We start from the raw sequence: 24,217 nt of genomic DNA, 5'->3' as shown, positions 1-24,217 counted from the left end.
TAAAAGAAAACAGTTAACTATATTCTAAACAGCAAAAAAACATCAAAAATCATATGAGCATGAAGAACATTCAACCATAAATATTTGTCAAGTGTCTGTGATGTGCCAGACAACGTGGCAGGCAGGGCTCTGAGACTAGAGCAGTGACAGTGGAGCTTGCTTGCTCTTGAGGGTTGGCAGCTGGGGGAGGAGGGTAACTGCAGGGGCCATGATGTGCCTGGGGAAAAGCAGGAAGTGACGTCTTAGCTGAGAGGAAGCGTGAAGACCAGGGTGGAGAGGCAAGGGGAGGGTTGCAGGGCCACCAGACACAGGCTTGGCCTGTTGGTGCTGTTGGCTGAGACGGGGCCTGGGAGCCCAGGTGCTGACAGCTACAGCGCTCTGCGGGACATCCTGCTGTGGAGGGCTGTGTGTACAATCCTATCTGCCAATTTAAAATAATAATCATCATAATAAAAGCTGAGACCCAAGAGGCAGGCAGGGGACAGATTGTGAAGACTGTCTTTACCAGGAGGGAAGAGCTGGAGTTTAGCTCAGGGTCGGGGAGAAGCCCCCTTGAGTTTTAGGCATGGATTGAGCTCATCAGATTTTCTTTCTTTTCAGAAGCTGAGAAATAGGTCAGGACTTGGGTTGTGAAGAGGCTCCCTGCACCAATGACTAGAACCAGGAGCAGTTTCATTTAGTGGCAAGATACTTCATTGTTCTTGGCTCTCTGTCTCTGGCCCTGACAGTTTATAGCAACAAGGGAAGTCATCAACTAATTTGTGTGCTGTATCTGAATAAACGTTTCTTATGATCATGACACAGGATGCCAGAGTCGGAAATGACCTCCACGTCTGCTTTCTTTTAAAGTGCTGGTGTGCTGATGGGTGGGTCCTTGCCTTTTTCTGTTTGCTGTCTTAATTTGGCACTCTCCGCCTCTGTGGCCTCTGAGTAACTGAGAAATAACGGAAACAGAGCAGTGAGGGCCCTGGTTTCCCCCACCAAGGCCCCCGCTTAACACAAGCTGATTTCAAAGTGTGCTTCCCCAAGGACAGACCCGGGGGACTGCTTGTCCTCCCCTAAGCTTTCCTGCCACCCTGGACTTGACCAGCAGGTGACCTCCTGGGGTGGGGCAGGGTCACCTCTGCCATCATTTGAGCCCAGTGGCAGGAATCTAACATCAGCAGATCTCCAGGACAAGTACAAATCCCAGTGCCCAGAGGGGAAAAAAAACCAAAACTGATAATTATGTGTGCAGAAATCCTGGGGTAGGGTACACCCATCGTTTTCATCCACAGAAGCTTTACTCCTCAAGTCCAGAGGGAGCAGCTGAGGGGCCCTACCTGTGTGCTTGAGCATAAACCCAACAAAGCCTGGTTCAAGTACTGCTGGCTTGCCTCTCTGTGATTTGTGTCTCAAATGAAGCCAAGGACCCAGGGCTGAGCTGGTTAAACTGAGAGCTGGCAAGACTGTAATAATCGTGGTAAGGCTTGGTGCCTGGAGCGGGGAGCTGGGCTCGCTCCGCCCAGCGCCTCACTGGGGCAGGGAGCAGGTCTAGAGAGCTCAACTGGACTGTAGTGGGCTCCCTGAGGAGACAGGACAGGGGCTAGAGGCACAAGCACCCAGCAGGAGGGAAATGCAGGCCTCCATATTACAGCTGCTGCCCCTTTTAGTCCAGTTTTGAAAGACAGAAATACAGTCTCCCTCCAGGTCCAGGCTGGCTTAATAGAATTCAGTCCTAGCAGTGTGTATCCTTAGGGAGAAACCCGTCCTGATGGCTGGGTCATTACACTGACTGCTGTGGTCTAATGAGCCAGTCCTGGAAGTGGGCCTCAGCCATGGACTGGAGTCCATATGGACTTGATTATTCCCCACGATGAGGCTGAAGTGACCCTTCCCTCAATCCTTGTGTCTTTCCAAGTTCCCTGGAAGTTTTAGCACCACCACTATCTTACAACGTACCAATCCCAGGGATATTTTCAGGCTTTGAGTTAACACCATAGAGTGCATCTGCATTTCAGAAATCAACTATTTTTTTTATTTCATTTGTATAATAGTGAGATTTCATGGGCTAGCAATATTGTACAGAGGTATCTCTCGTGAATTCATATTCCGCAACCACTACTTAGCTGTGGGCTTTTGAGCAAGTTACTTACCCTCTCTGTGCATCTGGCTCCATGTTTCTAAAGTGAGGATGGTTATAACCATCTTATAGACTTAATATGAGGACTATAAGAAATACTTCATGTAAGGTGCTCAACACAGTAAATACATTTCAGGAGACTGTTTTTATAGATTTCTGTTGCTCTATTGGGATAAAGTCAGGGAAAAGAAGTCAACGGGAACAGTGACACTATAAATGTTAGCATTGTTGTTACAATGTTGAAGCAAGTCCACCCACAATTTCAAACAGTCTCCTCATTTGTCGAAAAACAGACAGTGTTGGTTCTGACGTCACCTAATTTTTACCTCTTCTGGGGACATTTGTGCCTCTTCGACTGACCTGCTCTTGCTATGTGTCCTCTTTAATTAGGGGCTAGCTACCTTCAACTGAAATCACTCTGTCCACATTCACAGGACAGCAAGACCACGTTTAGAGCTCAGCCAACCCTGGCAGCCTGGTGCTGGCTGTGAACACTCAGACTCTGGGGCCTCTTTGCAGTTTGCCCATCACAATCTGCAGACTTTCTCTCCACGGAGTCTGTTCTTTTGTAAAAAGACGGAACACTTCTTTTTCTTCCTCTTCATTCTTGAACCACTTTCTATTTGCCGTAAATACTTAGGCTTCCCTCCTCCACTCCAGGAGACATTGGCCGTGAGATTCATACACAAACCACAGGGTGCGGAGGGAAACTGATGGTCCCAGGAACCTACACTGAGTGCCTCCAGCACCTCCCAGGATGGCTTCAGCTTCCGTGAGCCAGTCAGGCATTCCCTGTGCAGGCAGCATGGGAAAGGTAGCAGGCAAGATGCCGGCTGCTCCCAGAGGTGGGAGACAGGGACCTCCTCTTGAGGACCTAAGGTGTTCCAGGGATGGACCTTCCAGGAAACTGCGGCAGCACAAAGACCCCCCCCCCCCTTCAACTCTGATTCTTGCAATCAAGTCAGAAAGATTTCAGACATGTCAGGAATAGGAAAGGGGACAAGGGGACACTCTGAAGGGAGAGAGTGGGTCCTCTCAGGAGAGGACTATGTGCCTCTCTGCATGACTCATTTCCTATTTGAGTCTTTTGTGCTAAAACATGGTGAACATGTTTTATTGGGGGTTCCAGGGAAGTTTCCAGAGAGTCCTGCCCAGGTTCATCTCTTGGCTTTTAACTGACAGTAGGCTGACATCAGACTTTCAAGTCCCCACTGCCATGGCAACTCTAGGTCACTTTGGCTCATGCTGATTGGTTCTAATTGGAACCTCTTCTTATAGTTTTCATGATGGGGAAGTTATTCTTATCTCCCTGAATTCTGGGATGTGATCCATGTAAGGAGCACAAAAGTCTGCCTTCAGGGTAACTTGGGTTCCTCTTTTCAGGATCATTTCAGACCTGCATTTCTCTGGTAGATAACAGGTAGTTTGCTTAAACCAGACAGGGCCACAGGTAAGTTGCTTTTTAAAAGAAAAAGCATGTGAAGGTCAGCACAGTGGGCCCAGTTTTTAGAATTATTCCCTTAACCTCATATTTTCCCACCACTTCTGTCTGCCTGTCCCCATCAAAGGAGACCCCACCAGCAGTGCAAGCCCAGAGAAAGGGTATGTGTGTGTTCCCCGCTGGTACCAGGTGTAAACATGTGTCTGCTGGGTGCATTTCCTGTTTTAAAGTTCATTCGCCTCCTTTTCTTTAATCAAGCTTCTGGAAGCTTCTCTCACATACACATCAGCCTCTCTCCTGATCTCTTAGAGCCCCAGGGCTCTGTGCACAATGTGCCCCATGACCTGATCTCTTTTAATTTTCACAACAAATCTGTGCAACAGATATTATGCTCATTCCAGAGAGGAGGAGCCAGAGGCTCAGAGAGGTGCAGGAGCTTGACCTAAGTCATTCAGCTGCTAAGTAGAGGCTCCAGATTAGGAATGCAGGTGGGCCTTCTGTGCTGGATCACACTGCTGTCCTGTGTAATCTCACCGGGATACAGAGGGAACTTTAGAGAGGGAGATGGCCTACTGACTTATTAGATTGGCAAACACTGGAAAGCCCAGTGACGTCCAGAATGAGGAGGGCTGGGGAAAGTACCCTGCCACTCCGCAGAAGTATGATGATGACATCCATTCTTCTGGATGTCATTGGTTCACCTGTCCCAGATCCAGAGAGGAATTTGAATATTTCAAACATGTGCTGTTCAAACTGCTGTCATGATCCACTAGCAAGTCAGGAAGTCTACTTAGTAGGTCTCTGTTGGTGTTTTGCTAAAAAAAGTAAAATAAAAATCTAAGAGAAGACAGAGTATTTGAACTTTCACTTGGAGTTCTGATTTTTGTGTGAGAGAATGTCTTCATTATTCAAGCTCAGCTGTGCTGGGATTTTTGTTCCTTTGCAGCTGAAAGCGTCCTGGCTGACTCACGAGGAGTGTGAACTGGGTGATATTTCTGGAGAGCAATCTGAGTGCATGTATCACAAATTGAACCAAACGTACTTGGAAATGAAATGTCACTTCTAGGCATGTATCTCAGCAAGAGATGACGGGGTGGACAGTGTACACAGGCATTCATGGAATCAATACTTTAATAGCAAAAATTTAGAATCAACCTAAATAGCTAGCAATAAGGATTAAGTAAACCACGTATGGTTTTAAATTGTATATAATGGAATGCTACACAACCAGTAAAATAATGAGACCTAGGCAGTGGCGAATTGTTCACCATGTTTTAGCACAAAAGACTCATATAGGAAATGAGTCATGCAGCTGAGTTAAAATGAAAGACTAAGGTGCCTGTGATTTTTGTAACCACTAACTTATAATTGAGAGAAGCACGATTGTCCCTAGATGAGAAGACCATGTGGTGAAAGGCTGTAGGCACAGGATGTTCATTCACATGGTCTCAGGATTCCCGAGGGTGGGGAGGGGCCTTCAGGAGGAATCCAACAGATGCCACTTTCACAGAGATCATGCTTCGCCTCCCCAACAGTGGGATGAACACACAATGAGCTTCCTCATGCAAAAGGCCAACATCACTGTTTTAGTCAGCTTTTTCACTGCTGTGACTAAAAGACCAAACTGGAACAACTTTAGAGGAGGAGAAGTTTATTTGAGGGTTCACGGTTTCAGAGTTCTCAGTCCACTGACAGCTGGCTTTATTCCTCCAGTGTCCAGATGAGGCAGAACATCAGAAGAAGGTGGCAGGAGGAAGTGCCTCACGTGATGATCAGGAAGCAGAAAGAGCAACTCCACTCACCAGATACAAACATGCACCCCAATGCCAGGCCCCCAATGCCCACCTTCTGCTGCCATACCCCACCTGCTTTCGTCACCACCAGTTAATCCTATCAGGTGATTGATTCACTGATTGGGTTGAGGCTCTCACAACCCAATCACTTCTCCTCTGAACCTTCTTGCATTGTCTCACATGTGAGCTTTTGGGGGACACTTCACATTCCGACCATAACAATCACGTAGATTGTATTATTGTCAGAGATTTCACCAGAATACAGTAACAAAGAAACAAATTCAGATTGTGGGGCACTCCATAAGATAATTGGCTTGGACTTTTAAAAAATGTCTGTATTACAAAAGACACATATACACATACACGAAGGCGGGACAGAATATTCTAGAACAGTGCTGTCTAGTAGAAATATAATGTAAGAAATAAAATCACAAAGCTGTGAGACAGGTGAAATTAATTTTAATAATGCATTTTAGCCCAATACTTCCAACATATTATCTTTATATTGTGAAACCAATATAAAGAATTCATATAAATAAGATCACTTACATTCTTTTTCATTTTTTTCCCCCTCAGTCTTTAATGCAATCAGTTTGAACTGGTCACATTCCAAGGGCTCAGTAGCCAAAGATGGATGGAGTCAGGCCACACAGTTCCAGATTAAATAGGACTATAGAGACTTGATGACCAAACAAAATGTAGGATCCCGTTTTGGAAACAGTACCTGTAAGCAAGGCTTTGGGGGTGAATGGGGGTGGTTCTGAATTCAGAGGTCCTTTAGAGATTGTAGCATCAGTGTTAGGGTCCTTGATGACAGGAATCAAAGGCTTGTAAGCCACATATTCAAATCCTGCCTCCCCGGGTGATGGCATTTGGAGACGAAGCCTATGGGAGGTCCAGAGGAGGTCACGAGGGTGGCCCTGATTGCATTCTTACAAGAGGAAGAGACATGGGAGCCTCTCCCACTGGCTCTCTCCCCACCATGTGAGGACACAGCAGGACGGGTCACCTGCACACCAGGAAGAGGCCTCGTCAGGAACCCATCACCTAACACCTGGATGTTGGGCTTCCAGATCTATAAGGCCACCAGTTCACAGCTATCCCACGTGGCATCCCGCACAGGCTGACAGAGAATGACAGAGCAGATCTTACCAGCAAGAGTGTTGCCAGGACTCTTGGGCCATCCTCCACTCATGAAAGCACTTAGAGGGATGGTCGTGACGTCTGACTTTCCAATGGCTCGGCACATTACAGGGAAGGAGATGAGAGGTAGAAAAGAGAAACAGAGATACAGAGAGATGGAGCTCACGAAGCCAGTGTTAATAATTGCTGCATCTCGGGAAAGCATGTTCAGATGTGTTTACATAATAGAATAATGTTTCCTATTTTTTCCAAAGTGGAAAATTTTTAAATAAAAACTTGGGGGAGGATACGGCTGGTGCTCTGGATCAGTGGCATAGCGCTTGCCTAGCATGTGTGAGCCTCTGGATTCCATCCTTAGCACCACATAAAAAATAAACAAATAAAATAAAGGCATGCTTTCCATTTACAACTACAAAAAATTGTTAAAACAAATCTTGGGGGAGGAAAACAAAGTAAATTTGTTAGAGAGGAAAAAGAATCAGATTCCAATAATGAAAAAGATATTCTATATTACTTTATAGTTTACCATATATATTTTCACATATATTAATTTGATCCTTTCAAAAATCTATGGGAGTAGAAAGAAACTATGTTTTATTTTTATTTTATTGTCAGCAAAAACACTTCTTCCGTGCCTAACCATGGGCCAGGCACAGTGCATAAATCATCTCTTAATTTCCACTGGAACGGCAGAAGGCAGATACCATCTCTCCCAGCCACAGAGGCTCTGGAAGGGTGGCAATGGCCAAAGGCAGTAGGTGGCAGAGCTAGGACCTGAATGCAACTCTGTCTAACTTTGAGGCTTGACTGAGCTCATTCCTCTATTGGCATCCTCTTTGTGAATCTTGTTTTACCGACAGAAGCCCAGAGACATTAACTAACTTGTATAGTCACACAGCTACTCAGATATCAAAGCCAGAATTCCAGTGGGGACTTTGGGCTCCTATCTCGCAGCCCTTTCCTCACAGCACTTGAGCCACCTGTGGGTTGGCCCTTCCCGCGGAGCACCCGTCATGTACTGAGAACAGGTTCAGGACTCTCCTAGTGGCTCTTAGGATCAGCAGTCTTGACTCTCAGCACAGGAAATCAGTCACATTTTTGGAAAGGAGCCAAGGAAAGGCCCAAGCTCAGAGCTGGCCTCCTGGGGGCAAAGCTCTGCAAATAACATCATAGCCACGGTGACCAAGTCACTTGATGCTCTGATGAAGAGTCATGAGCTGGAGGCCATGTGATGGGACTGGCAGCTCCAGCTTAGCAGCCATCTCAGGCACAGATTTCTCTGGATGGCAGGCAGGATTCTACCAGAATGGCCATTCCCGGCAGGCCAGGGAGTGGGTCCAGCTGCACATAAATATGCAATAAATAAATAAATACTATTTGGGGTTTTACTTAATTTTAAATAATATTTAAATTTTTTAGTGAAAGTTAAAAGATTCATTTAATTTCAACTGTCAGATGGGGCACACAGGTGACCATAAGGCCCTCACTTTGACCACGGCAAGCTTCTGTTGGGGTTCCCTCTGCCTTTGTTCCAATAGTCCTCCTCTGAGACTCTTCGGTGACTGGCCATCTGGACTCCGTGTCTAGGAACAGTCAGCGTTATTGCCGCATGCTCATGAGCAGGACACAGATTTAACCAGAGATCTGTAGAGCGGAAGAGTGAGGATGTGGCTGCTGGCGGGAGCTAAAAATAGACATCAAACCACAAGCAGGTGGTCCCAGAGGTGAAGGTCTGGGCAAGAGGCCAAGAGCAGTCCTACAGAGAGCCCGGCCTGGGTGGGTCTGACCTCAGACGTTCCCTGCAGAGCCCCGTTCTCATTATGACCTCGTCCTGTTAAGTGGTCAGCTCTACCTGAGCTCTTTGTCTAGACTTGTCCAGAAGGGACCCATCAGCAAAGGACTTTCCAGAAACCCTTCCAAATGTATTCTCCAGAGTGGGTGGCCAACCATGTCTTTTCTGCTTCTGACTCTAATCTCCATCCATGGTGTGTGTGTGTGTGTGTGTTTCCTGCTAAGCTCTAAGAAAAACTCAATTTGCATACTTAAGAGCTTATAAAAGGAAGTCCATCCACATGGGCTAGTGAATCTGCAGCTCAGAAGAGTCATATTCTCCCCCTGGGTATCCCACATGCCCCAAGGTGGTTGGCCAGACCCCACAACTGAAAGAAGCTTGTGAGGCCCAAACTCAGCAGAGCATGCTAGAGGCGTTCACCCAGTCAGTCTGACAAGGCTGGGACCATGTCTTGTGACTCTCCTTATCAGAAGGGTGAAAGGTGCGCTGGTCCCCACTCAATTCCTGGACAGCAGTCTCCTGCATGTCTTATTCTGGCTGCTCAGCAGGTCCTCACAGCTGGACATTCACTAAGTGCAGAGGCCCTAGCTCTCCAGCTGGTGGGAAGATGCAGAAAAAGATGTCAAGGTAGTTGAAGAGCTGATTACAATGCAGACTATTCTGAGCTCACAAACAAGAGGTGGCCCTTGAGGGCTGCAAAAGACTTGGAGATCTCAAGACTCAAAGTCAAGCACAAAGGGCTAAGCTGGGAAAACAGCCTCCCCATCCCCTTTCAGTGGTTTACAGCAGCTGGTCAGCTGCAGGGGAGGCCAAGGTGAGAAATCAATCCCTCTGCCACCAGAACCGTGCTCTTCCAGACTCAACCAGTAACACCTGAGGGGCTTATGACCTGCAGACCCTCAGCCCCACCTGGATCCAGCAAACCTGGATCTCTGTGGTGAGAATCTGTACTTTGGACTCTCTCAGCAGGCAAGCTGGGGAAACAGGTCATGAGCTTGACCACTAGCCAAAGCAGCCAGTTCTGGATTTTATGGCAACTTGAAGGCAGCATTCAAGCAGAATCATATGCATCCAGTCACGGTTGCTGTTAACAGTCTGCCTTAGGCTCTGACACTGATGATTTGGACAGTCACAATTTATGGTGCACACACATACACACTACGCACAACTCCCCCACACACGGGGTGGAGAGTGCTCCACCTCTTTTAATCTAGTTTTAGCAACTAATCTCGTTGTTGTTGCGTGATTTATCTAATCTGATAATAATCACTAAGAGAAAAACTTGCACAGGAGGTATTTTTTATTTTAGTTTTTTTTTTTTTAGTTGTAGATGGACACAATACTTTCATTTTATTTATTTATTTTTATGTGATGCTAAGGATTGAACCCAGTGCCTCCCATGTACTTGGTGAGTGCTCTACTGCTGAGCCACAACCCCAGCCCCAGTAGGTATTTTTTTAATCTCTATTTCATGGTTGACGAAATTGAGATTCTGCAAGCTTCACTTACTTGCTCAAGGTCATAGAACCAGTACTTGCTGCCATGGTTTTAATTGTGTTCCCAAAAAGATATATTGGTCTCCTAACCTCCAGGAGCTCAGAACATGATCTTATTTAGGGAAAAGGTCTTTACAGAGGTAATCTAGTTAAAATTCAGTCATCGAGTGGCTCCTAATCAATATGACCAGTGTCCTTATTTAAAGGGGAAGTTTGAGCACAGACGTGCACTCAGGAAGAAGAGCACAGGAAGGTGAAGGCAGAGACAGGGTTGGGGTGGGGTGGGGCAGGATGCATTTATAGCCAAGCAATGCCCAAGATGGGGAGAGAGCCACCAGACCAAGGGGATAGGCCTGGGACAGATTGTCCCCCATTCTCTGCTCAGAAAGAGTCACCCTGCCAACACTCTGGTTCCAGCCTCCAGACTATGAGGAAGTTTCTATAAATTAAAACACCCTGGTGAACCAAAATATTGCCCAACATGAGAGTCAAAAGCAACACATCCATGTCTGAGTTCAGGGCATATTCTGTGTCACAATCATCACAGTAAACTCAGGTGTAGGGGGTAGTGAGCACATAAGCAAATGACCACCCCACAGGTCCATGACGGTTCTGCACAAAGAGCAGGAGTGCCCAGAGGAGGGAGTGTGATGGGCCCAAGGGTGTGCCTCATGTGCCCCAGTCGAGCCCACCTCGAGGAGGGCTCCTGGATCTCACCATACCATGTGCATGGAAGAGCTGTCCCTCCTGGGTACTGCACAGTCCTGGCCACCTTTTCTCTCCTTTTGACAGGCCATGCAGTCTCCCAGGGCCTCAATTACTTCATCTTTTAATTAAGACATAGTACCTTCTTACCTCCATGCAGGGCCGTGCACCCGATGTGGCAAGGTACACTTATCAGGTTTATATATCCCCGGGGTGGGGTGGCTTGATGTTAAGGCAGTGGTTTCCAAACCAGTTTCAGTGCAGGAAGCTTTTGACTTGTGCAGATTTCAGGGTCCCTCTCTCAGAGATTGCTTCAGTAGGTCTGTGTGCTGGCACAGGAAATAGACTGGGAAAAAATGCTCTCCAAGATTCTGAAGGGCTGCCAGGTTGGATAGCTGACTGCTTGTGTTCAAAACCAGCCCAAAGAAATCTGGAGGTGCTGTTACTTAACTTGTAAGGTACCGAGCTAGAGTCGACATCAGAGGCAGGTGTTAGGCATGTGGCCATGCAGAGGCTCACTCCTCACAACTAATACTCTTGTATGAGCAAAATGACCCTTGTGTAGATATATGTGTACACACATAGGCACACACTTACATGTGCAAGGGCAGGATCTGAGGCATTGATAAATGTTTCTTTGTTTTGTTTTTTGCATGTCCTTTCAGACATTGAAGTTACTCTATCACTGAGCTACATCCCCAGCCCTTTTTATTTTATTTTTCAAATTTTGAGTCAGAGTCTCACTAAGTTGCCCAGGTTGGCCTTGAACTTGTGATCCTCCTGCCTCAGCCTTCCAAGTTGCTGTGATCACAGGCATGTACCATCACTGGACTGGGGTCCAGTGAAGGGTCCTTTTGCTGGATCTGGATAGAAACCATGAATAGGCAAGTGCAGCTCCCTGCACATTAGCAGCTCTGAGCTTTAGTGGCTGGCAGCTCTCAGCATGGCAAAACTCTCTCGAAGCTAAAGCCAGCAGGTCCTGGTAGCTCTTCATGGCTTCCCACCACTGTGGCTGCTAGTTGCCCTCAGCATCACCACCCCTGGCTGTTGACTGTGCCACTGCAAGTGCCAACATCCTTGAGTATCATCAGCTCTCAGTTCAACGTACTTGGCCTGCTCTACCCAAGATAGATGTCACCAGTAGGTAAAATAACAGCCACCTGAGAGCAGCTCTGCTGCAGCACAGGAGAAACAGCCTGCACACTGTCCATATAAGGGAAAGTGGCTGCTTGTATGGACAAAAAGGTGGGCTCATGCATGCGTGGTGTCCTTAGGCTAACAGACTTTCTGCCTAGTCACGAGGAGGAGGGACCCTTGCAGACTTGACCCCAGTCAGCACTGTGGAAGAGCAGCAAAGAGGCAGGTCATCTAGAGAGGCTGCAGGAGGAGCCATCTAGGATGGACCCACCACTAAAGCTGACTCTGCCTGGGGCATCCAATATAGTCATTGCCAACTGGGAGGCATAGTGGGGCAGCCACAGATGTCGAAGATGGAAGAATGAGAAGGACCACTTGGCGAGCATTGTGCCTGTCTTTTTTTTTTTTTTGTCTCACGTACACATGTGCCCATAACACAAACACACATGCACATTACTAACAAAACCAAAAAGTCATACTACCAAGGAGTCTGGAAATTAGCATAGACAAAAGCCAGGAAAGAGGATCCAGGAGCCTGGGGCATTGCTGGAGGGGGCCACAGTTCTGTCTGGTGGGCCAGTACCTGCTGGTTGCAGCCAGAGCGTGATTAAAAATAAACATCCACGTGCAGAAGCCCACAGAACTGGGGCCCTGGGCACTGGGAGGCTGGCAGTGGGAGGAGCATGAAAGCAGAAGCCAGAGACAGATGTGTAGGAAGACTTTTGTGGCTGTGAAATGATAGCCCAGGCTGCTGGCCACACGGAAGCATTGTGGGCACAGAGAAGAGGGTCTGATAAAGAGCCATGAGTAGTCCTGTGTGAAAGGGAACCTAGGAGAGTCAGTTAGACTCCAGACCCTCAGGGGCAAGGCAGGCCAAGTCAGGCTGGAACCAGGTGGGAAAGCCCAGGGTTGGAAGCCAGTTAGTGCCTGAAACAGAGCAGGCAGCAGGGGCAAGGGCAGGATCTGAGGCATAGATAATTGTCAGACATTTGTACAAATGTTCTCTGTGTGGCAAGGAGCTTACACGTTCTGGCAGGACTGGCTGCATAATTAGTGGGGCACAGTACAAAATAAAAATGTGGGTTCCCTTGCTCAAGAATTATTTAGAATTTCAAGAAGCAACAACAGAACAGTAAGCCAAGCGTGAGTTCTTCTGAGCGTGTGTCCTGTGTAGTTCACCCACTAGAAGAAGGCTCAGGAGAAGGAAAATGGAGCAGAGGCTACTGAAGCCATGTGATGCTAAGGTTCTTTAATTTTAGCAGCTAAAAACATCCCAAGATTTTGTAGATGGTATAACATGATCCAGACAAAGCAGGCCAAAAGAGCCAGAGCAGAGGTCCCCAAGGCTCATGTCAAACAACAGCCAGATCATGGAGATGTGCCTACCTCCCCTGTCTCCCATATCAAATTCCATAGCCACCCCAGGGACTCTCTTCTGTAATTTAAACAGGGGAGCAAGTACAGTGTCAACAAATTTCACAAATAGCCCAGGACAGGTGCAGGGGACGTGGTTCTCTGAGCAGGAGGAGCCATCTGGGATGGCTTTTCTAGTTTCCAGTACATTCTTGGTGCCAGAAATCACAAATCTCTCATCTGTCTGCAGGAGTCTATTTCATTTCTGTCACATACAGTGATGCCAACAGGTGAGAACAAGAAGAGTGACAGCTTTGGAAATGGATTCATGCTTGATGGGGTGACACTTCTGCCTGAAAATAGGTGACAGGTGGGAAATATGATCTTCAATCACACCCAAGAATCTAAGCAAAAAGTTTGCTCTTCTTTTTCCTTCCGGAGAAAAAAAATAAGATTATTTGAAATGTTGAAGTTAGCAGCCCATAAGTACAGGTTAGGGAGCTGCACATCAATCTTTAAGTTATGTGTATTTTTTTTGAGTGCATGTTTACGTGTTTTACATATATATATATATATATATAACCATGTGTGCGTGTATATCAGTTAATAGTCAGCCTTCCACAACTGTGATTTCTGCATCCACTTGTTCAACCAACCAGGGATTGAAAACATTCAGAAAAAAATTGCATCTATAAATGCTTTCCTGTCATTATTCCATAAACAATGCAGTATAACAACGATTTATACAGCATGCACATTTTATTAGGTACTATAAGCAATCTAGAGATGATTGAAGGTGAGGGAGGAGTATACAGGTTATCTATAAGGGATTTGAGCATCTGCAGATTTGGGTACCTGCAAGGGTCCTAGAACCACAGTCCCCCATGGTTACCAAGGGACACTGATCAGAGTTGCCATGTCTAAGAGCACAACCTCAGTTAGTAAATACTTGGCGGGGGAGATAATGTATTAAAGGCAAGCTGCAAATCCACTTCTGAGAAAGTTGTGACCTATGTCGGGAGAGATGATCTGCTGGCTGCCCTTGGGACCCAGATCTAAGCCACCGGTGCGCCTGCCTCAAGCTCACTCCTTCCCCTACATTTGCCTCATGTCCCCTTCATGCAAACGTGTAGAGGAGCTGGAAGGTAAGGAAGAAGCCTGCCATCTGGGTCACTAGTACCTTCTAGTCCTTGTCCCTGTCAAGTTCAAATCAGCAGCTGAAAGCCTCCACTGTGTGAAGCCACCTAGGATTTCCAAGGCCACACTGTCTTGAAGCCCTGCATCAACAGAGCTACAATCCAGTTACATACATAATCCTGTTGGATTTTGACTGTGAAATAAGGATAAGAGTGTCTTTAAAGTTCATTTTCGACATGAGTCGGATGCTGCCTGGGAGAGGTAAATTAGGCATTGGGACAAACGGACAAAGAGAGGTCAGCTAGGTCTTTGCCTTGTATTAAATAAAGGGGTACTTCACATACAGTGCTGATAATGATTTATATAAACATAGTATTAGGAATACTTAGGATCATACGTATTTTACTTTAACAATATGTGAAAGTTGTCTCTGCATGTAGAGAAATAATGAGAAAAACACATTTACTCATTCCAGAGTTGATCCTGGGGCCTGAGTCTGCGAGGGATGGGAAGACTATGGGCCAAACCAAGCCCCATGCTGTTTCCACATGGCCTGTGAGCCAAGGATCATTCTCACACTCTCAACTGGTTGAAAAAAATCAAGAGAAAAATGCTGCTTCCTGAAATTTCAGCGCTCCCACCTGAGCTTTCACGGGACACACCCACACCTGGACACTCAGGGGTTATCTGTCACTGCTCCAGCGCTCAGTACCCCCCCCCACACACACCCAGACGTAGCCTGCAAAGCCACCAGTATCCACCGGGGGACTCTAAGAAGGACTTTGCTGAGCTCTGCTCACTTCCAGGGGAAGGTGGTGTGGCCCAGAGCAGTGGGATCCAAGCCAGGGCCAGGTTCTTGATAGAGCCACTCTACAGAGCCCAGCGAATCTGCTCCAGCCACCAGAGGCACCTGACTCTCTGAGCTATGAGTCCAAGAGGCGGGCCACTGGGGAAGGCAGAGAGGACAAGGACAGAGACCTCCTGGGCCACAGCTGCTGCCGGCAGCACCACTTCCCCTGCTCTAAGGTCCCTTTGCCCACACCATCTGCTTCCTGCCTTTTCCCCTTTCAAAGCTTCTATTGCTGCTCATGATAAGTGAATGTCCCAGGTATGCCAGCTTTAGAAGAGGAGGGTGGAAGCCCTGCCTCTGGGTCATTTGACCCTTACAATTCTATAGGTAGGTACAATTACTAGTCTCATTTTGTAAGCAAAGTAATCGAGGCCAAGGTGTATTAAGAGAAATTTCGGCGCTCCCACGAGAGCTTTCACGGAACACACCCACACCTGGTCACTCAGGGGTCATCTGTCGCCGCTCAAAAGAAAACTCAGGGCCAGGCTTCAAACTCAGGTGCTTTGGTCTGGAACAAGAGTTTTAAGATTTCAGCTAGACTCCCTCCCACTAAAGTACAAAGAGCCCGGGATTTTGCTAAGAAATACAGCCACGCATCACTTGTTGAAGGGATACACTGTGAGAAACACGCTTAAGTGGTTTCATTGTGCGAACCTTACAGAGGTCACACCCGCAAACCCAGCTATTGGAGGTCACTCTCTAACATGGCCTCAGTCAATCAAGAGCCACAGGAAACACAGGATGCAGGAGTCTACTGCCAGAGTGACCTGGCACATGTTTTGCTTTTTATAAGTACAAGAAAATATTACCTCTAAAATTACCACAAGAAGGAAAGAATGATAAACACATAAATCAATACATCATCAATTACATAACTGTGCTGCACTTTTACACAACTGCCACATAGTAGGTCAGTTCATACCAGCATCGACACACATTGTGCAGACTTCTAGGATGACTACGAACCATTAGGCAGTAGTAAATTTTCAGCTCCTTTATAATCTTGTGGGACCCCCCAGAGTAGACGTGGTCTGCCATTGACCCAAATGCTATTCTGTGACACATAGCTATACAGCAGAGGGAGCTTTTTTGAAACATGGCCTATTTCTAAGTCCATGTTCTTTCCACTGCTCCTTGACTGATGATCCTTCAAGGCTCTGGATCCAGCACACAGAAACCCAATCAATTTCAATTTCACCTTCTGAATCCTAGCAAGGAGGACAGCAGTCTTTGCTCTTCTCTAAGCGACCTTGACTGCTAATAAAATGAGACCTTCGGGCTTCTTTGATTGACACCAGAGAAATTCTTCCCAGCAAGCCCTGAGATCTGCTATGCATGTGTGTGTGTACACGTGTGTGCACCTGCATGGTGAGGCTGTGCTTCCAGATCTGAGCTGGAATACAGAATGAGAGGAACTGACATGGGTTTGCTGAAGGAGAAAAAGAAGGAATACTAGCACAGCTACCACTGAATGCAAGTCTGTATCTAAGAGGATAAGTTGACATGTTCATTTAGACAAAGGGGACTTCTCTGGTTCTAACCTAGATAAGAAAGTTGGGGAAGCTCTGAGAAATGACCCAGGTGTGACAACATACTGGTGATGATAGGTGATGCAGGTAAAGGCATTGTGATTACTGTCACCCCAGGAACTCCCTGAGTGGTAGTGGTGCCTTTTGCTATGCTCAGTGAGCCTAGAGAAGGCTCTTCTTCACTTAGAGAAGAGCAAAGACTGCTGTCCTCCTTGCTGGGTATCAGAAGGTGAAATTGAAATTGATTGGGTCTCTGTGTGCTGGATCCAGAGCGTTAAAGGATAATCAGTCAAGGAGCAGTGGAAAGAACATGGACTTAGAAATAGGCCATGTTTCAAAAAAGCTCCCTCTTCTGTGGATCACACTGAGCTCTTGCTGTTGAGATAACCCAGGTTGGTGACCCTCGATAGCCTTAGGGTGAGACTTGTTACCAGAAAGACCAAGCAATTGGGAAATGGGAAATTTTAGTCCACTGACTGGCCTCTCGGAAGGACAGGGCACTGAAGGTTGTACTTCTATAAAAGCTCTGGAGCAATAATACTTGGTGGACTTCCATGCTGTTGAACATGTGCATGTGCTGGGAAGGTGGCATCCATAGAAGGCGTGAAGCTCCGCACGGCCCCCTACAGGTCCCTCAATTCTCTTCTATCTGGCTGTTCATCTGTAACCTTTGTCCCATCTGTTATTTTTTTAAAATTTTATATATATAGTAGTTGGACACAATACCTTTATTTTATTTATTTTTACGTGATGCTGAGGATCGAACCCAGTGCCTCAACATGCTGGGCAAGCACTCTACCGCTGAGCCCGAGCCCCAGCCCCAGCCCCTGTCCTATCTTTTATAATAAGCCAGTTGTGTCAGTCAGCTTTCTATTACAGCAACAAATATCTGAGATAAGCCACTTTAAAAAGACAGAAGGTTTGTTTCAGCTCATGGTTTCAGAGGGTTTGGCCCATGGTTGCTTGGCTCTGAGCCTTTGGGCCTGGGGTAAGGCAGCACATCATGGCAGGAATGTGTAACAGAGAGAGCTGCACATGTCATGGCAGCCAGGAAGCAAAGAGACTGAGGAAGGGGCTCAGGTCCCAATATCCCCCCCACAAGGGCATACCCCCAGTGACCTACTTCCTCCCATTAGGCCCCACCTCTTAAAGGGGCCCCACCTCCCACTAGCACTAGAGGCTAGGGGCCAAGCCTTCAACACACAAGCCTCTAAGGGCATTTCTATCCACACCATAGCACTGGTGAGCACCAGTGTTTCCCTGAGTTCTGTGAGCTGCCCTAGCAAATTAATAAGGTGAGGAGAGAGGTCCTGGGAACCCATGTATAGCCCGCTGGTCAGAAGTACAGATGCCAGCCTACTGCTTGTGATTGGCTTGTGATTGGCACCTCACCGTGGCTGAGGTTCCCAGAGACTAAGCCCTCAACCCGTGGGATCAGACGCCATCTCCAGATGGATGGTGTCGGGATCAAATGGAACTCGAAGACTCCTGCTGGGGTCCACTGGCAAACAGCTCAGTGTCAGGAGAAATCCCACAGGTCTTGTCGTAGGAGTTGCATGTGTGAATGTGAGTAGAGGGACTGACAGTTTGCCTTCTCCTTCACAATAAAGACACACACATTCTGAAAACAGGAGTCAGCCTCAGGTGCAGTTTAACGCGTTCACCAGGGACATGAGGCTCAGCAGTCTGGGTTCACACGACCAGCGTCTGCCTGAGAACTTCACTGCTCATCACAGCTGCGATTCGGATACCAGACGCAAAGGCTGAAGCAAGCACAGGAAGGAACCTGTGTTTCTTGTTTCTCTAAGTGTTGGGGGGTTGAGGAGAGACTGGCCCCCCAGGTGGCAAGAGAGAGATGGACTCTACTCTTGGGCAGATCACGCTTCCGCCCCCAGAGCCTGCTGGGCAGACCGAAGCCGTCCGGGGTTGCTTCTCTGAAGAGTGAGCAGAGAGCAAATCATGGGCATCTTTGCAGGTGCCCTGCTGGGAGCAGGAACAGTGCAGAGCCAGCAAGAGTGCTCCTGTGGTGACATCCAGGGAGGACTTTTTATCCTAAATTATTGTCTCCGTCCTTGATTCTGTTTTATAAATACTTACTGAACATCTTCTTTGGGCAGGCCCTGGGACAGCTGCTGGGAGGACAAGAGGAATCTGCCAGTCACCGAGTGCAAGGGGCTTGCAATGTGGCATCCTGCATGGGCAGCCCAAGTGTCACCCTTGTCTCTGGTGCTTTTGAGGGTAGAACTTCGGCTGGCTGGTGCTCACAGCTGTGTGCCTGCTCCTCCCAGGGCCCTTCTCCCCTCATTCCCACCACGCAGGGTGGAGCAGTTCTGGTGGCTCTGTAAGCTCAGCCACAGAAAGCTGCTCCACCCTTTGTCCCAGAGAAACTCTGGCTTGTCCTGTCATTATTGTCACACTGAAACCTGGTGCCATCTGATAAAGTAGAGGTTTCAATACTGTGCTCGTAATTCCTGCCAGGGTGGTCCGCCAACATCAGAGGCACAAATCGTGTCTGGGCTGAGGGTTGAATAAAGGGCACACAAGACGAAAGCTGGAGGTGGACTCAGCGGCCACCTAGAACATGAACACACACACACAGACATGTCCACACACATGTGCTCAGGTGAACTCACACGCTCTTCCTCCTGCTTTGACCCAATCACTTATGAGATTATATGTCAAATTTCTAGAAAAAGGAAGCTGTCCTGAACTTAGGTGCCCTGCAGAGTAAACATAGGCAATGGAAGAGCTTCCCAGAGGAGAGATCAGCAGAGTCCAGTTTCCTCCTGTTCTTGAATAAGAAGAGGCCCAGCTGGAGTCTGAGCCGGCCTGTGCCAGCCAATCCTGGAGCTGGCTGTGGATGGCCAGCTTGCTGTGTTTAGAAAGTGAAAGCCACAGGTGCCAGTAGCTGGACTTCAGTGTCCTGAGCACACAGGGAGACATTCAGGGACTCCACTAGCTTGCCAATCCTCTTAGGCAGCAAAGGAGAAGGATGTTAATACCTAAGAATTTCCAGGAGTGCACTGTGGTCCTGGCCCCATGACAAGGCTCAGCAGGCACTGGCTCACAGATTTCTCATGACCACTCTGTGACATCCTGTAACTATTCCCATTTCACAGATGGAAAACCTGAACGTTAGAGCCATACTGCAGCCCGCCCACAAGTGATCTGCAGGTGATGGAGCTGGAATGTGAACCAGACTGTGCCATCAGCTGTGGGCTGGAGGGGGAAGCTCCAGAAGTCAAAACGGAGACCACAGGAAAACTTACTGAAAGAGGCAAGCATCTGGGAACAAGAATCGGTCCGTCCCACCTTCCCCAAGCTGTAGAGAATTAGAATCCCTTGAGGCAACTATTAAAGTCCTGGGGGGCCCAATCGAAGCAGACAAGCTTCAACAAATTGGGGTCTGGTATGTCAAAACCTCCCGCAGCAATAATTAATTAAAACCCATCTTTCCAGAGCATGTTGTCATTCTGTCTCATAACCTGGCCACTAGGACCCTCTCTTATCACTGTGTCACAACCGCCCTGTCACCCTGGCAACCAGGACATCAAGGCCCCACATATGAAGCTTGCCGAGGGCTATCTAAAGGGTAATAAACTGGCTCCGGGGAAAGGTAAATGGAGGCAAGAACAGGGGCTCCATTTCTTTAAAAGCTCAGCTCTGCAAGTACGCACTGTCCTCCGAGAGCAACCTCCAAGCCGTCCTCCCAGCGGTCCCGTGCATTGCTGTGCTGTGAGAACCCCCACTTCTCACCCCCTCCTCTGAACTTTGGCCCACTGCTCAGTTTCGCTCAAACTCTTTCTGGAAGAATCACAAGCACCTGTACCTGAGGACCCCAGCAGCCACCCTGGGCCAACCACAGAGCGCAGCTCCTAGCCCCGTGCTGTCCCTCCAAACAGAGCGCCTCTTACTTGTGGTGCCCCTTAATCCCTTTCCAGCCTGTCTCCTCACCTCCCTCCTGCCAAGTCTGCACATGCCCTGAGACATACATGCACACACATGTGCTCACATGTGTGCACCTAGGGCTTGATTGTATGTGCTTGTCCCACAGATGACATCCAGCCTTTCTTACAGCTGACAATGTTTTTAAGATCCATTCCCAGCCTGTTTGTAAATCTAGTTTATTGTTTCTGACTGTGCAAAGTGTTCCCATCCTGGCCCTCCCCTACAGCAGACCCTTGTCACTCCCCATATGTGCACACGAGCACGGAAGTAGGCCACATGTGCCCATTGTCTTCCCATCACTAACACATGCTCCGTGACAGCGGCTCTTCTGCTCATGGCTCCCACCCCAGCTCTCCCACCGCGCCAGCCTGCAGTAGGCCCCTGTCAGTCCTGAATGAATGAAGGCTTGGCATTGCTCACACCTCTGACGAGGAACCTCGGTGGCCTTTACTCCTTGGTACCACGTCTTAGTCCCCTGGAGGCTGCTGTAACAGGAGACCTGAGACCTCGTGAGCTATAAAGAACAGAGGCTAATTTCTCACAGTGCTGGAGGCTGGGAGTCCAAGTTGGAAGGACCACACCTGGCAAGGGCCTTCCTGCTGGGCAGAGGCAGGAGGGCAGAAGGGTCAGACCACACATAGACAGGGAGTATGGAAGGGGGACCATTCATCCTCCCAGAAACTGACTCCAAGCCACTCTGGAAGGCCGAGCTGCTGACCTGATTCCCCTGGAAGGTCCCACCTCTCAGTACTGTTGTACTGGGGACAGCTCCTAACACAGAGGCTTTGAGGGCTTGTTCAAACCATAGTGTCCCAAGGAGGAGGAGAGTGGCTAGCTTGGGAGGTGTGCTCCTCCTCCTGCCCACCCCCCCACAGACCCCACGACCCCACGGCTCTCCACCCCCCTCGTGGTCTGTCTTCCCTCCTTTCCTTCCTTCCTTTTAACATACACGTCCACTCAGGGCTCCGTCAGCCTCAGCCCCCTCAGGCAGATGAAAGGCCCCTTTGTGCTCGGGGTCTGTAGAGGAGGCCTTTGTGAAAGGCACCACTGTTGCTGCCCTCAACCCGGGGACAAGACCTCAGATCTGGGCTTTTCATTTATTTTGGTCTGACAAGCACTTGTGGAATCCTGCTCTGCAAACCTCTGTGCTGGGCAGGCAGGTGGGGGGCATGAGAAGCACAGGGTCCTGACGGCAGGGGAAGGACATGGTAGCAGGGGGAAGGACAGGAGGTGGGCGAGGAGCCTCCAGGTGCAGGCGGGCACCTGTGCACATGCCTGGGGCCTTCCACTCTGTTCTAGAATCCCCTGGGTGTGAGTCTGAGAGGAATGGATATTTATAGTCTCAAAGCCTCTCCCAGAGATTAGAACACGTGTCATGTGCCTCTTAGTGTGATCACTGAGAGGACGGCAGTTCCATGGCATCGGTGCCCAAGGCGCCTAATCTGAACCTAATCACGAGGGACAAATCAGGCCTGTGGGAGGGGCATCCTACAATCGGCATCTTCAGAAGCAACACCACGTGAGATACAGCAGACCCAGGAGCCATCCCAGGTTAAAGGAGACTCGCGTGAGCCGGCAACTGAGAGCGATGTGTTTCTGGATTGGATCCAGGAGCAGGAGAAAGCAATTTCTTTATAGTGGGACTGTTGGATCGCTAGTTGAGACCTGGGTGTGGATGGTGTGTTAGATGACAGTATTGTATTCATGTTGAATTTTCTGAATAGATTTACACTGTGGTTACAGTAGAAGATGTCTTTGTTAGAGGTCAAGGATCAAAACATCTGCAACTTTTTTTTTTGTTTGTTTGTTTTATATTTTTAATTTTTTATTGTGGGTTGTTCAAAACATTACAAATTTCTTGACATATCATATTCCACACTTTGATTCAAGTGGGTTATGAACTCCCACCTTCACCCCATACACAGATTGCAGAATCACATCAGTTACACATCCATTGATTTACATATTGCCATACTAGTGTCTGTTGTGCTCCGCTGCCTTTCCCATCCTCCACCCTCCCCCCTCCCCACCTCTCCCCTCCCCTCCCCTCCTCTCTCTCTACCCCCTCCACGGTATAACCCTGAGGGTCTCCTTCCATTACCATGCAATTTCCCTTCTCTCTCCCTTTCCCTCCCACCTCTCATCCCTGTTAAATGTTAATCTTCTTCTCCTGCTCTTCGTCCCTAATCTGATCTTAGTTACTCTCCTTATATCAAAGAATACATTTGGCATTTGCTTTTTAGGGATTGGCTAGCTTCACTTAGCATAATCTGCTCTAATGCCATCCATTTCCCTGTAAATTCTATGATTTTGTCATTTTTTAATGCAGAGTAATACTCCATTGTGTATAAATGCCACATTTTTTTTATCCATTCGTCTATTGAAGGGCATCTAGGTTGGTTCCACAGTCTTGCTATTGTGAACTGTGCTGCTATGAACATCAATGTAGCAGTGTCCCTGTAGCATGCTCTTTTTAGGTCTTTAGGGAATAGACCAAGAAGGGGAATAGCTGGGTCAAATGGTGGCTCCATTCCCAGCTTTCCAAGAAATCTCCATACTGCTTTCCAAATTGGCTGCACCAATTTGCAGTCCCACCAGCAATGAACAAGTGTACCCTTTTCCCCACATCCTCGCCAGCACTTGTTGTTGTTTGACTTCATAATGGCTGCCAATCTTACTGGAGTGAGATGGTATCTTAGGGTGGTTTTGATTTGCATTTCTCTGACTGCTAGAGATGGTGAGCATTTTTTCATGTACTTGTTGATTGACTGTATGTCCTCCTCTGAGAAGTGTCTGTTCAGGTCCTTGGCCCATTTGTTGATTGGGTTGTTTGTTCTCTTATTGTCTAATTTTTTGAGTTCTTTGTATACTCTGGATATTAGGGCTCTATCTGAAGTGTGAGGAGTAAAGATTTGTTCCCAGGATGTAGGCTCCCTATTTACCTCTCTTATTGTATCTTTTGCTGAGAAAAAACTTTTTAGTTTGAGTAAGTCCCATTTGTTGATTCTAGTTATTAACTTTTGTGCTATGGGTGTCCTATTGAGGAATTTGGAGCCTGACCCCACAGTATGTAGATCGTAGCCAACTTTTTCTTCTATCAGACGGCGTGTCTCTGATTTGATATCAAGCTCCTTGATCCATTTTGAATTCACTTTTGTGCATGGCGAGAGAAAGGGATTCAGTTTCATTTTGTTGCATATGGATTTCCAGTTTTCCCAGCACCATTTGTTGAAGATGCTATCCTTCCTCCATTGCATGCTTTTAGCCCCTTTATCAAATATAAGATAGTTGTAGTTTTGTGGATTGGTTTCTGTGTCCTCTATTCTGTACCATTGGTCCACCCGCCTGTTTTGGTACCAGTACCATGCTGTTTTTGTTACTATTGCTCTGTAGTATAGTTTGAAGTCTGGTATCGCTATACCACCTGATTCACACTTCCTGCTTAGCATTGTTTTTGCTATTCTGGGTCTTTTATTTTTCCATATGAATTTCATGATTGCTTTCTCTGTTTCTACAAGAAATGCCGTTGGGATTTTGATTGGCATTGCATTAAACCTATAGAGAACTTTTGGTAATATCGCCATTTTGATGATGTTAGTTCTGCCTATCCATGAACAGGGTATATTTTTCCATCTTCTAAGATCTTCTTCTATTTCTCTCTTTAGGGTTCTGTAGTTTTCATTGTATAAGTCTTTCACCTCTTTTGTTAGGTTGATTCCCAAGTATTTTATTTTTTTTGAAGATATTTTGAATGGAGTGGTTGTCCTCACT

The sequence above is a fragment of the Marmota monax genome, unplaced genomic scaffold, assembly GCF_021218885.2.
Source record: "Marmota monax isolate L192 unplaced genomic scaffold, Marmota_monax_Labrador192_F-V1.1 WCK01_AAM20220418_F8-fsc00071, whole genome shotgun sequence".
NCBI classification, from domain to species: domain Eukaryota; kingdom Metazoa; phylum Chordata; class Mammalia; order Rodentia; family Sciuridae; genus Marmota; species Marmota monax.
This window is presented reverse-complemented; position numbering follows the sequence as displayed.